The following is a 16,071-nucleotide window of genomic DNA, read 5'->3' on the forward strand; positions in this document are numbered from 1 at the left end:
TGTTTAGATACTCATAGATTTAAAAACATCCATGGTATACATATACAAAAAGTAAAGAGATAATGTTACGAAAGATGAACTGCTCTGAAACCCTACTTTTCGCTTCGTATGTTGTTTCTCCTCTCCGAGACTTACAATTTCGTATTTTCTCTCTACATGGCCTAATATCTATTTATATAGGTTTACATTGCTTGACCTTCAAATATCTAAGTCGGTTAAGGAACCCGACCCTAAGCTATGAAAGAAAGACCTAAAAGATAGTGTACCCTCCTTTAAAAAACTGTCCAGGAAATTTTAGTATCTGTACCAGGTATGAGTACGCATCCAGTTCACGAAATTCATGTTTCCGATGCTACACGTACCCAGTACGCATACCCTCATGTAGACATCGATATTCGATAAGCTTGTTTTGCCCGTAACTTTCTTGCCCGAACTCGGAATGACCTCGTTATTTTTTAATTCTCTCTTTAATTGAATTAAATTCAACATATTGATAATAAATCATGAATTTGAATTATTTAATCTTGGTCTGTGGCCTGTCTCTTGATTTTTAGCACTTTTGCTCCTTTTCGTCGCACTTCTTCGACTTCTCTTAAACTTGGGCAGTTGGATACTTGGAATACTTCTCTTCTTAGATATTTTTAGTACTTTGTAGCTCCTTTTTGGATGATTCACGTAATAGAGAAAAATAAGAGAAAACAAGAGTAATAACAAGAATACATGCAAGAATAATAGCTAAAACAAGTATGGAATGGACACTAAAATCATACAAATTATGCACTTATCAAGAAAAATGATTTAGGTAATAACAAAGACTGATTTTTTCTGGGAACCAATGATAAGTGCATGGAACATATGTGAAAAACCTTCTGTTTTGTCCAAACTTCGCATATATATATATATACATATATGTTTTTCTTTTTAATATATACACATTTTTTTTCTTGTAAAATCAATTGGCTTGGCTATGATATTATTGGGTAACATACTTTTAAGCGTGTTTCCATATTCTTTACAGAACATATTCTTTACATGACAAGTTGCCCGAAGAATATTAGATTTCAATTATATTATGTGACTGCTCTTAACTTTCCTAAATTTGGTTTTCATTATTACCTTTTTTTTACATGATGTACAAAAAGATAAATATGATTGTTATAAACGAAAACGATACTTAGAAAATATAAAGAAGAAGAACTCTTATTTGTTGTTTTAATTACAAAGGAAATTCTCTCTAATGGTAGTGGTTACAAAGTATTGGGGAAGTGAAGAGATGAAAAGGAGACGAAAGGATGGTGGTTAAGAGAAGTGTAAGTGTGGTGTAAATCCACTACATAATTATTTCATAACACCCCCTTGGATGACATCACTTAAAATTGCCTCACTATAACCTTTCTAGGAAAACCCGAAGGGAAATATCTAGGCGAAGGAAAAAGAGTACAAAATGTGTACAACAGTGATAGACGTGCAAATATTGTCTCGTTAAAACCTTGACAAGGAAAACCCAGTGGGAGAAAACCTTGACGAAGGAAAACGAGTACAACGTGATAAATCTAGTAAATGCATCTTTGATGATGACGCTCCCTCTGATAAGTACTTCAATTGAATCTTTGAGTCGCGACTTCCCAATTTTGATAAATAATTTCTTAAATGCAGAAGATAGTTGTGCTTTCGTGAAGGAAATTGCTAGTTAATAAAGTCTTCTTTTGTGTTATACAAGTAGTATTGTCTTCGATCAACAATGTTTTCGGGTCTTCATGCTTCTTTAAAACATTGAGAACTTGTGTCTTTCTTTTGTTTTTTTTATAAATCATTAATTTTATTACTCAAAACTTTAACCAAAGGTTACAAAAAATCATCCAAGTTTAAGGCTAATTATTGAAAATTAGGCTAAACATTTTTAATACAGAAATATTACATTCATCAACTTTCTAGGAAAATCTAAAGTAAATGTCTTCTTCATTCTCCATTATTCCAAGGAACTTTGGCTTTTCATCATAATATAGCAATGCACTTCTGTTTAATAAAGCGCCCTTCTTTACCATTTTGTCTGCAGAGAAGTTTACTTCCCTGTATGAATGTTTCAGGCCAATGCTTGGTTTCTGTCTCTTTATTCTTTCCCATCTGTTTTTTACAATCCAAGGTACCTTTTCTGTTGAGAATGCAACAAGAATTGCATTTGAATCTAACTGGAAACATACCTCCTGAAATAGCTTACTCACAGCCCATTCTCCTGCAACAATAAGGGTCATTGCTTCTGCTAAGTAATTTTTTGTTATTCCCAAACCACCTGAAGCAGCTCCAACACATACACCTGAACTGGATCTTGCAACAAATCCCAAACCTGCAACACCTGGATTGCCCCTGGATGCTCCATCACAGCATATTAGGACTTGATTAACCATTGGCGGTTGAAAGAAGCATTATATCACTCTTATAGTTTTTGTTTGAATCCTTGAATGCCAAAGAATAAAAGAATCTGTAAATCATACAATGTCCCACACATTTTCCCTTTCATTCTTGTACTACATTCACCAATAAGTTTCATTATTCTATGCTTGAATTTTTCCACATCAGGTCTCATGCCTTCATGCGTTGCAGAATTTCTTGTAAACCAGATTTCCACCATAGTGTTGAAAGTACAATTGTACCATACTTCTCTTATTGCCGAGCTTTTACCTCTGGATACCATCATTACATCCTCAAAGCTTTTTGGAATTATACAATGAAAAATTCCACTTAGCCAATGCCATATTTGTGTACTAAAGGTACAATTCCAAAATATATGGTCCATTCTGTCATGATCATTGCCACATAAGTAACACTTCGAAACTATTGAAAAACCTTTTTTCCTGACAGATTTCTCTGTTGCACAAGCACAATAGCATACAGATTTTCCATAAGTTGCTTGATGTATATGGATGCACACAAGGGCTCCATATTTGCTTTGCCCATGGCACAATAACATATTTCATCCTTATCATTTGAGATGTACCAACCACTGAAAATTTACCAGTTATATCCTGAGACCACACTTTCTTGTCTGTTCCATTTATCAGAGTTGGAAATTCACTTTCATTAAAGTAATCTAGCATAGGAGCAGGGATTTTCCATTCACCATCTTTAATGAGATCTATTACTTTATGTTTTGCATGTTGTTTTACATAGTCATCCTCAGCATGTCTCTCAATTAAGGCATACTCCTTTATCCATTTATCTCTCCACACAGATATATTTTTACCATCACATGCCATCCATCAATTGCCTTCATCCATTTCTGTTAAAACCCATTTCAATCCTGGCCATATAGAAGATTGCTTATAATAGTGAATCCATTCTCCATTTTTATCTTTGTATTTAGCCCTCATGAACATAGTCCATTCTTCATCTACATTTTCTATTTTCCATAACAGTTTCATCAGCAAAGCTTTGTTCATGATTTCTAATCTTCTTAGACCCAAACCTCTCTCTTCCACTGGTGCATTTACTTCATCCCATTTAATAGTAATCAATTTCTTCACATTTGGATCACCTAACCACAAAAAATTTCTGATAATTCTTTCACAAGTTTGAATAACTTTCTTTGGCCATTTATACACAGCCATTGTGTAAATTGGCATACTACATAACATATGTTTCACAAGGGTTAGTCTTGCAGAGAAGGCTAATAACTTGCCCATCTAACCAGCTAGCATTTTTTGTATCATCTCAACCATCCCCCAGACTTGCTGTATTTTTTACTCTGCCAGGGTTAAGAATAACACCTAAATACTTATCTGGGAATGATGAAAGATCCATTTGTAAGAAGTCAACAATCCCCTGCTTTCTTGCTAATGAAACTCCCCCCCACAAAGCATTTGCTTTTGGCTTTGTTAATCACTTGCCCTGAATTTTTTTGGTACTACATTAATAAAGATATCAAATTTTTCTGAGTCTTTTTGTTACCATTGCAGAAAATGAAGATGTCATCATCAAACATCAGATGAGTTGGTTGACAACCTCCTATGCACACCATTGTATGCATTTTACCTTGTTGCACCATTTTTGTAATATTTTTGCTCAATACTTCCTCAGCTAACACAAAAAGAATTGGTGATAGATGATCACCTTGCCTCAAACCTCTCCCCACTTCAAAAAAACCACAAGGACCCCCATTGACAAGCACATATATCATAGCTGAGTCAAATATCTTATTTAACCAACTTATACCAATTTCTGAGAAGCCAAATTTTATCATTACTTCAAACAAAGAGTCCCAGCTTAAGGAGTCATAAGCCCGTGTTATATCAATTTTGAGGCCAACATTTTCACTCCTCCTTTTAACTTCAAGTTCACTTACTAATTCAGAATCTAATACAATCTTGTCTTGTATATTTCTGCCTTTTATAAAAGCTTCTTATTTCTCTGAAATCATCTTCTCGATCAATGTACCAATTCTATCTGTAGTGATCCTAGTAATAATATTAAAATTAAAATTAGCTAGACCAATTGGTCTAAAGTTCTCTGCTTTCTTTGCCCCTTTATTTTAGGAAGTAGAAACAAAAAATTTGAACTGAAACCTTTGGGTATAAATCTTTTGCTCCAGTAGTATTGTATATATTCTATCAAATCTTACCAATCACCTCCCATGCAAATTTATAAAAACTTCCAGGGAATCCATCTGGTCCAGATGCACTATTTGCATTCATTCCAAAAACTGATTTTTTTATTTCAACATGAGAAGGAACGACATCAAGAAAACTATTATCCTCCTCAGGTAAAATTTTAGGAATTGCTTCAAAAAGATCTTCATCATACTCTACATTCTTTCTCTCAAATTTCTTCTTGTAATGAGACACTAAGATACCAGCTATCTGATCTTGATTTGTTATTAAATAACCTTCAGTGTCTTCAAGTTCTGAGATATTATTGAAAGTGTTACTTATTCTCATAGTTGAGTGAAAAAATGCAGTGTTGGCTCCTCCTTCCTTAACCCATTGAACTCTTGATTTCACCCTCATAAGCTCATTATATTGTTGAGAGGCTAGATCATGTTCCCCTCTTGCAGTCACTAGTTTATTTAATAACTCAATGTTTTCAGGGTCAACATCATACTCCAAAGAAGCAGCTAGAACTTTCTCTTCTGTAGTTTTTACCTTGATTCTGAGATCCCCAAACACTTCCCAATTCCACTTCTTCAAAATGTTCTTAAACCTTTTAAGTTTGCAAGTAGAACTGAAAGTTGTATTTCCATTACATTCCTCTTCCCAGGATACTTGAATAACTTTTAAAAAGTTTGGATGAGTTGTCCACACAGGTTGATATTTAGATGGGGTGTTTTTTGGTTTTGTAAGATTAACAAATCCACCTAAAAGAGCTCCATGATCAGATGTTCCTCTAACATTCACTTTGTAACACCACCCTTCAAACTTTTCTAGCCACTGAATATTGAAAAAAGCTTTATCTAAATCACATAAGATTCTTTTCTTTCTCACTCTGTTATTGCACCAAGAAAATTGGATACCAAACTTGGGTGCTTGTACTAAATTGCAAGATTCCATACAATTTCTAAATTCCTACATTGAAATTCTTAAAGGAGTTCTACCACCTTTTTTCTCTTCATAACTGAGAACCACATTAAAATCTCCTATCACCAACCATGGCAAATTCAATTCACTCACTGTTATTAATTCTTCCCATAAAATTCTTCTATCAACAGTGAGACATGCTGCATGAATTCCTGTAACTAATACATCTCCAACTTGAACTGTTATTGCTTGCCTTGTGTTGGAAATAACTGACGGAATAGATAATGAAGAATGCCAAAAAATCCAGATATTACCTTTGTGTGTATTTCTAGAGTTGTGTATTACCATTTGATTCATACCTTATAACTTTATTTGTCTCAAAATACTATCAGTAACTTTTATTTTTGGTTCAGCAACCCAGAGTAATGAAGGACTGAAATTATTTACTAAACTTCTTAGCTTATCTTTGGCTTGAGTTCTTCTCAAACCTCTGATATTCCAATACATAACTCTCATTGAGATTGAGATATTTGGGAATTACTAGAACTCCCCACCACTGAATTGATCTTCACAGAATTAGATACTTGCTTCCTTGTAATTACATTTGGTATCCCTTTTAATGTTTTTCCTTTGGTAGGTTTTGCAACTATTCTAGAAAAGGATTCTTGTTTTTCCACTACTTCAATAAGGGTATTAAACTTACTAGGAGAAACTAAAATCTTACCACCATCACCTTGAGAATTTAACTTTCTTGCTTTGGATGCTTTACCAGAAATTTTTTTCCACTCTTCATGTTTTCCAACTTTATTCTGTATATTTATTAAAACTTGTGCTGTAACAACTTCATCCATTCAACTGATAAGGCTGGGATCACTTCAAATAGTATATCTTAGTGGAGAAATACTAGTACTCACATCAAGTAATTTACCCACTGATAAAGTTGGGAATTCCTGAGTAGACTTCAAAAATCCAGCAAATCCATTATTTTCCTGATTAGAGCCATTATTTGGTGAGGAGCTGTTTATATCTTCATCCACATTTGAAGTTGATTCAATTTGTTGAGTAGTATGACATATATCAAACCCCACTGAAGTTTGATTCTGAGTTTTTTTAGGTGTGTATCTCCATTGTTGCTGATGCTTAGTTTAAGGGTTCTCCTTCCTACCTTGTTCCATTCTCTTAACACGACATTCAGCTAAAAAATGACCAATTTTATTACAATGATTACAGAATTTAGGAATTCTATTAAACTGAACTGCTTGCTCAAATTTCCCATACTTAGTTTCAGCCCAAATTTTGTTTGGGATTACCTTTTCCAGATCAACCTCAACCAGTATACTAGCATAAAATCCCACCTCCATATTTAATGTGGTTTCATCAACACGAATAGGTCTTCCTAGTCTGCTTCCCATTGCCATTAAAATATTTTCCTTCCAATACTCAATACATAGACCAAGAAAGATTTCCCAAACAAATGCAGTAGATGTTTTTTGTAACTCTGGTTTGAAATCTCTTTCCCAAAAACGAATTCTTAACACATGTGAATCAATTTCCCAATACCCTTCATACATCATTTTCATATCTCACCATTTTCAAGCTTGATGATGAAAAAACCTTTTCTAATCGGAATGAATTGACAGTTACCCTTTAAAACCCATTGTTTTCTCAGATTTTTGTAATCTTCACCAAATCTAGTCTACCAATTAGACTGTATCTCCATTCATCTAAACTTTCATCAATTACAGCATCAGGAATAAAAACTGAAGTACTATCATTAATATGACTAGACGAATTTTCAGATATGAGATTACGTAAAATCTCAGAATCCGACTGAAAATTTGAATTATTCGACATATTTAAGCCAGATTCAAGCACCAAACAAAATCATTTGAACTACTGAAAGAATTAATGCAAAAACAAGTATCAATTTTCACCTGAAATCAATAAAGTATTGCACCAGTTTCGAAGAAAAAAATTCTCCGAGTCTATCGCCCGAGTTGCAGAGCGTGAATCGCCCGAGTCTGTTTTTTGTGGAGCCTTGTTATGATGATTAAAAAGGTCCAAGAAGTAGATACATTACTGCAAGTGAAAAAAACTCTATTTGTGGTTGTTTATGGTGGATTTTTAACGAAGGTTAGATTGGTATAATCACATCGGAAATCATGTATCTCTGATCAAAATCAGAAGCATAAGAAATTCATCTCTCCACGTTCCGCAATAGAAGTGAATTGCAGTTCTGTAACGTCTTCGAATAGAATAATATATGACGGCAATATTAGGGTTTCTGAAGTAGTTATTTCAATATTCCATATGTTAAGCTGAAAGACTCAACATCCGATTCTGAATTCGGAATTCATCTCTGGTGTTGCAAACTTTCCCAGAATAATATTCAAAACTAATATGATGACTGTTGACTCATATCTGAATCAATTAAATGCTCATAGATAAGTTACCTGCTAGTCTAGAGCAACTAATTAATTGAATCTAGTGCTATACTCATCGGTTGAATTCCTAGAAATAAAATTACACTAATTAAACCATAACATTTACTTACTTCAATTCACGACTTTTCACAGCTGAATTCCATGGATTAATAATGGATATTCACCTTTCAGGCATAAGGGGCACCACTGAGTAAAAGTCACAGGCGTATTTAGTGATAATTCTCAAAGAAGCATCCAAAAATATGGAAGTTTAATCAAACTAGGGAAAAGGAAGAGAAAGACAAAATACTAAAATAATGGAAATCGTAAAGTGGGCCCACACGGCCGTCCGACCATGACGTTGGTTTTGACCGGTCCCGCTCCTACTTCATTTTACTTTACTATTTTCAGGGTTTCATCTTTCATGGATTTCATCTTTTGATCAAAAACTTCTGATTTCCATATTCTGCCAAATATTGCTCCATGGACCATATGGTTTGCAAAGCCACTGGTCCTGCATATGATTTTCTACCATAAAAAATATTAGAATAATATTACTTTAATATTTTTAAATATAGGTATATTTCATTTGTATGTATCAAGCTAATACCATCTAACGGTGGAGATTGCTTAGTTTTTAAGCAGACTTAGCTTGAATCTTAAATCAGTAGTTCATTTAATGGTGAATATCAATTGCTTTGTTACTAAGCTATCTTAGATTTGATTGCATACCCTGATTTGAAAGGCTATATAAGGGAGAACTCTAGCATCTGGGAAACATAATATCGACACTTCTGTGTGTCCTAGTTCAAACTATAGTCGATTCTCCTTTAACCTAGGTTTTCCAAAACCATTATTAGGTTAATGACTTGAAAACTTCATATGGGAGTCGTGAAGCCAGATCCAACAATTTTCTCTGTAGTTACGTATTTTGTTCTTACTTTTTCTATCGTGTTAAGTTTTATCTTCTCTAATGTTTACTCAAGATTTATCTCCGATAGGTAAGATATAAAAACTAATCACAACAGTTCTTCGTCTCAGACTCTTGTGATTCCACAATAATTTTTCATGTTAATCACTTGGGTTATCGTGAGGTGAATGCTATTTCTAGGATGCTCTCCGGGAGTATAAGGCCGGATTATTATTTGAGTTTCCCGTTCACCTTGATTTATCTAAAGACGGAAACAACAACCAGAATAGACTTATCTGTGGGAGACAAATTTGTTAATAAGTCTTCGACTTTGGGTCGTAGTAACTCTTAGTTGTTGGTGAGATCAGCTAAGGGAATCAAGTGAGCAGAGTCTTGCTGGGATTCAAGAGGCATAAGGAACGCGACTGTACCTTAATCAGTGTGACACTTGGTTAGGGATCAACTACATTCCAGTCCGAAGTTAACTTGTAGTAGGCTAGAGTCTATAGTGGCTTAATACAGTGTGGTGTTCAAATCTGGACTAGGTCCCGTGGTTTTTCTGTATTTGCGATTTCCTCGTTAACAGAATTTTTAGTGTCTGTGTATTTCTTTTCTGCATTATATTTGTTTATATAATTGAAATATCACAGGTTGTGTGTGGTTCAACCATAGTTCACAAATATGACCTTGTTTATTGGATAAGACTTGATTGACACTCGGACATTGGTCTTTGGTACCATCCGAGTTATTCTCATATCAATCATTCTCACAGATTTGTATCTAGTTGATTTAATGGTTGTACTAAGGAAGAGATAAAGCTCTTTGATATATTTCTTGATTGAGTCTCACTTTTAAGTTGGTGCTCTCGGAATTATATTGGAGTTTAGTCCATACATATTGTCGAACGAAATATTGGGTGTGATTGTTATACCTCCCACGTTTTCAAGATTGATGTGTTGTAATAAATAGGTCCCTCAACCTATGATTTGACAATCAAGACTGATAAGACACCTAAACGGAGTAAGACTCAACACACAACAGTGAATTATCAATCACTTACAAAGGATTTCTCTCGTCTACATAGAGAAATCATCTCCAAAGCAGTTCAACACATCATATCATCAATTGATCAATCTCCATTGATCTTCATACATTCTCATCTTTCCTCTTTATAGACCGACCCTTCTCCTTCCCTATGACCGAATTGAATCCCGAACGGCCATTGTCTTAGTTTAAGGCAGAGTACAGATTAAACTCTCGAACTCAAAGTACTCTCGTGCAGTACATTTGCCTAAAGGTTCAGACGATTTTTTTTAATTTGATGCTTTTTTTTATTGTTTGAAGATTCAGACGATTTGCTTCATCAAGCACTTGCCTATTCCACCACTTTTTACCAGAAATCAGTAAACCATTTTTACCCATAAACAGTGGTCATACCTTATTTCGATCAGAATAACATCCAAATTCCTAAGAGCTTTGTTATGTTGATTTGGTCTTACAAAATGACCTCGTTAATGGTAGGAAACCATCAAATAATCAAAATTGGTACAACTCCTCTTGAATGACCACCATGTTGGATAAATTGCTTCACTAAAAACCCAGCAGGAAAAAATATATGGACGAAGGAAAAAGAGCATAATATCAACATTTTAAATAAAAATTTAACGTCAACAAGATGTTACCTCGTTAAAACCATGCTAGGAAAAAACACATGGTATAAAATCTGAAAAGAAGGAAAAAGATTACCACTTTTGACGATTTATGGATGCTAACTCAACTATACGAGTATTACTGAAAACAAGCATCAAATTCATAACTCTAGTCTATACCATAGACAAGTTTTATACAAGTATAATATTAAACTGCAGATAAGAAAAAAAATTATCCTGCCACAACATGGATTTTTATGTTTTTAAAGACTTTTTAAGAGACTTATAAATCAATATCATCAACTAAATAATTGGATTCTTAGTTTTGTACCAAATTTCTAAAAACACATAAAGGATTGTTAAACCTGACATAATTCATTCAGGTGGCTTCCTCAATATAATTTGAATCCTCAATATAATTTGAATCCTCAATATAAAGGAATATGTTCCTTGACCACACTATTTGTGTGAATGGAATACGAGTCCTTAAATGACTACCACGGCAAATTCATCACCCTACCTGTAATTTTCAGAATTCAGGCTTGCACGTTTAAGTTTTAGGCCTTGAATCCAAATATTGCCATATTCAGCAGAATTTTAATCCAACATAATTTGCATTTTGTGCTTACCAATCACATTTGTCGATATTTCTCTATAGTGGGGGTTCACAACCACCATCATTTATTATTTCAGTAGCTATTGTAAATAAATATTCGACAATCCCACACAATTCTCTAGTTTAAAAAATTCCAAATTTACCTGTACTAGTGTCTTTGGGCGTTATAATTTCACTATCTTCAAACGAGGAGATATTAATTTTGAGAGTGTGAATTGGATTATGATTGACTCTATCAGAGCACTATCTGTATGATATACTACAACTTTACATTCTTGGTAGATGTGATTGGATTTGCCTTTTAAATGGCATAAGCTTGTGGAAAATCTAAATGAGATATTTTCACGCCTATTTAATGATAACTTTTTTTGTCGATTTAATCATGATAGTAGATAAAATGATGTAACTTTCAAGTTAATTAATACAAAATTCTGGTAGTGTATAGTCTCCCCTTGATTATGACGGAAATATTTCCATATCAAATAAGTTTCATAAAATATTATCTGATTAATTCAAGGACATATACTCGTAATAATTTGTGGGATTTAATGTACCGCAGATACAGACGTTTCAAGTGCCATTAAATTTTTTGTATCAACCATGGATTACTTTTGGAATGTAGAATTTTATTGGATAAAACCTATACAAAATTTGCAAACAAATTAATCTCCAATAATTTTGTGACCTATAGGCTTAAAAGAATAATCTTTCACCTTAGAATGAAATTATGGACACTCTCTTTATTAAAAGAAGTTTGTGTGGAGATCAATTAAGTTACTTCAAGGACTAATAGTAAAGGCTAACAAGATGGGTGCGCACCCATTGACCTTTCATGTCCTACCGTATTCCAATTACAGGTGGAACGGTCTCAAAATTTGAGATTAGTATCGTGGAAAAGATAAAAGATTACTCAATATGCTTCAGGAATGTAGCAATTATTTGTCTTATTGGTGTTTGCAATCGTGAATACCATTATAATGATATCTCTCATTCTAGGATCGATAAAGAAAGCCAATTTCAATTTGTTCAAAATGTTTCTTTTTAAGAAAAATTAAAAAATCAGTATCGTTTCTGAATAAAATCCACTTTGTAGTTGATTAATGGTTTCTCGTAAGAAATGGAAACTAATGGATAAAACCATATTTAATGGTTAAGGTTTATTGTAAACCTATGATCCTGCCATTTTTTTTTTGAATCAGCTAAAAGATTAAACCATATTTAATGGTTAAGGTTTATTAAGAATGGCAATTTTTAGTTTTACATCTGTCATAAATGTAACGAAGAGAAAACCAATAATAATTGACCTTAATATCAATTATACCAAATAAAATTTGTTTCGCAATTACAAAATGAATAGAAAAATAGTATCAATTTAATAAGTATGATATAGAAAAAAATCTACAATATACTTACCTTAAACAGAGACGAACTTACCCCAAAAAAATAATATACATACGACCAAGATGTATCTACTTCAGAATTTATATTTGATCGTAATATCTACTAATCCGTCGATGATTAAAAATACACAAAATTGGTCAATTAACCCAATAACGACAATTCCTGGGTGAAAAAGACATGTGAAATTTGATGATGTTTAAATGGACGAGAATGTAAAAATAGATAGGATGTAAACAGTTTCATCCTACCCATTTTCAAATACTTTTTCTTATTTTTAATTTACATCAGGATGCATCCAGTTTCACCCTCACTATTTTTTAAGTTTAAGCCAGGATGAATCCAGATTCATTCTTGCTATTTTTTTGGTGTCCATTTCACCCATACTAAATTTTACTCGTCCATTAGAACCATGTTTTACAAATATTTGGGCAATTGACGGGGAAAAATATCGTTTGGTCCTTTTTTATGTGGTCCCATGTCTGTTTAGTCCTTTGGGAAAACGCCTTTACTGTTTAGTCCATAATAATTTAAAAATATAAAACAGACAAAATTACCCTTCCGTGTTAATTTTTACTTATTTTCTTGTACCAGTTCATTCGTCAAAATGAACTCCGGTTAATTTCTACTTATTTTTTCAGAAAACATATAAACCAGAGTTCATTCCAGAAATGAACTTCATTTCAACAGCAGCAGCAACATCGATCGTCATCAAACGGCAGCAACAAACATCAAATCGTCTTCATCATCTTCGTTTCAATCTTCATCTTCTTTGACAGCAGCATAAAAAGTTAAAATCAAATCTTGTGACGAAGAAACACATAAATCTATCGTCGTCTTCATCATCTTCATCGTGTTCATCATCATCTTCAACCGTAACATCATCAAACGGAGAAGAAAAACAAATAATCTTGTCGCAAGTCGTCGTCTTGTCCATCATCTTTATCATCTCTGCAAGTCGTAATAATCATCTCTGCAAAATCAAAACCCTAAAACTCATACAAAACTTCATAGTTTATGCAGCATCAGAAGAAAAAAGAGAGAGAAAGAAACTAGATCTGAAAATATGGAGGTGAGAGAAAGTAAATCTGAGAATGATTTCCTCTCTCTTGATAATTGAGTATATATGCCCTAGGATGACGTCATGGATGATGCAATGGTCCCAAAAGGGTATTTTTGCCACCACAAGATGACAATTACATCATCCATGACGTCACCCTATGACCAAACCATAATTTTTAGGACCAAAGTATAATATATTTTTTCAAAAAGGACCAAACAGACAGTTGACTGAGTCAACCGGACTAGACTCTCTTTAATATATTATTACTAGGACTAGATGGTATTTCCTAGTTTATCTTAAACATAACATTGTTTTTCACAAAAAAAAATTCGTTGTTTAAGTAATTTAAATCAATTTCATCAATACTACTTAATCATGTATGATACTCGGTAAATAAATATATGACTGAGAATCAAAAGTATTTGCATATACATCATGTAATCTATGAGACAAACTAAAGAGTTAGCTCATATAAATTAAATGTAAAATAAATAAATAAAATGAACTCTAATTAAAAAATTTAGGATTTTTGTTTCCACAAAAACAAGGGAAAACAATGTTTTGGAGAAAACTAAAAAAAATGAACCGATCATAAAAACCTACTCAGTGATCAGAGCATGTTGATAGCATGTTATAAACTAAAAGGAGACATAGAAAATATAGAGGAGGAGGAGAAGAAGAAGTTTTATTAGTTGTATTAATTATAAAGGAAATGCTCTCTATTTATAGGGATATAAACTAGAGCATTTACAATGGAGTTTAAAGACCATTACTATCAATGGTAGTGGTTGCAAAGTAATGGGTAAGTAAAGAGGTGAAAAGGAGACGGAAGAATGGTGATTAAAAGGAGTGTAAGTATGGTGTGAATCCACTATATAAAAATTACATGACAATGATTTTATTATTCAAGATTAATGGCAAGAGTATCAACGTATTGCATAAGTAAAATGGGAAACATCCTTGAGATATGTTATCCTTTCACATAATAGCTTTCTCACAAATAAAAAGGAAAAATATAAAATAATTAAAGTCATATTTAATCAAAATAATAATAATAAAATTATATCAGTAATATTTGAATTTTGAAGTTTGAACTTAAAATCCCATAACAAATCATAGTAATTATTAAAAGTATCTTTTAAAGCTATTAAAAAGGAGATGGTATCAAGTACACCACCACATGTTTCGTTACAAAACCTATAAACTATTTTCTTGTGTGAACTTCAATACGAGATTAAAGAAGACAAGAAAATATCGTTGGATAATATCTTAAAAGAAATTCTTGAATCACAACGATTGGTTAATGTACAACTGGTTTTTACTTTTAATTAGAAGATAAACTCAATATAATGCGAGAAATAAAGGTAAAGCAAGATATCAGAAATTTTGTTTACGGGGAAACTTACAAGCTAGCAGTAAAATCCCGTGGCCTTGTCCAATTTGAACACACATTGTATTAAGACGATACAAATACTAGTCTATTATAAGAAATCGATCTAGAATGCAGTGGAGACAAAATAACCCTCCAAGCTATTCTTTTACAGTTGTGCCCCTATGTCTCTTGGTTATCATAAGAACCTTTACACTTGATTCACATATATGATGTCCTTTACAGTCATAGGAGTTTCTCCATGATCGTGATGACTAGCACTACCATGACTCAAACATGTCGCTTAAAATTTTCATTTCGATACTGCATCAAGGATAAAAATTAGTTTATGAATTCAGAAGAATCTAAATCCAAGATTAGGGTTTATTATCTTCAAGATTTATGGAGATACCTAATATTCTATCTACGCAAGAATCATCTAGAACTTAATCCAACATGAATTCTTATACAAAATTCACAAACAAGATATAAATAGATAGGTGTTATACTCAATCTTTTTTGTCGTTTTTTTTATCAAATATGGATTTTGATATACAATTCTTGAATGACCTTATATCAGAAGAGAAGAAACTTAAAATAGACAATAGAATTATAAGCAACACATATACGGATACACGTTTCGAAATTATCCTTCTTTCAAGATAGATGAACCTACGCTTCACGAACCCCAAGTGAAGTCTTTCAAAGCCGAACCTTAGATCACGAAGATCCTTTTGGTCTTCGAGGAAAACTTTACACTAAGATACACACGAGTGTATGGATTAAGTTTTTTCTTTTACTAGTTTCTCCATTTACAGTGATCAATTTCTTATGATCTAAGCAATGAATTTCTTGCAACCCCAAGTTAATTCTCGATTTCCTAATCCATGTCGATTCCTATGATTTTTATATTGGAAAGGAATTGGCTTGCTATGATATTATTTTCATGGTTTGAAGTTTATAAAAAGCCCAAAAAAATTCTTAATAAAAAGAATTACTACCAAAGTTAACTTCAAACTTTATGAAAAGAAATAGACTTTCTAACCAAAGGAATTAACTATGAATAACAATTCATAAGAGCGTAGAAAGTTAGTCTTCGAATCCGAAGAAGAAGAATGAATGAGCCCAGAGATATA

The sequence above is a fragment of the Papaver somniferum genome, chromosome 11, assembly GCF_003573695.1.
Source record: "Papaver somniferum cultivar HN1 chromosome 11, ASM357369v1, whole genome shotgun sequence".
NCBI classification, from domain to species: domain Eukaryota; kingdom Viridiplantae; phylum Streptophyta; class Magnoliopsida; order Ranunculales; family Papaveraceae; genus Papaver; species Papaver somniferum.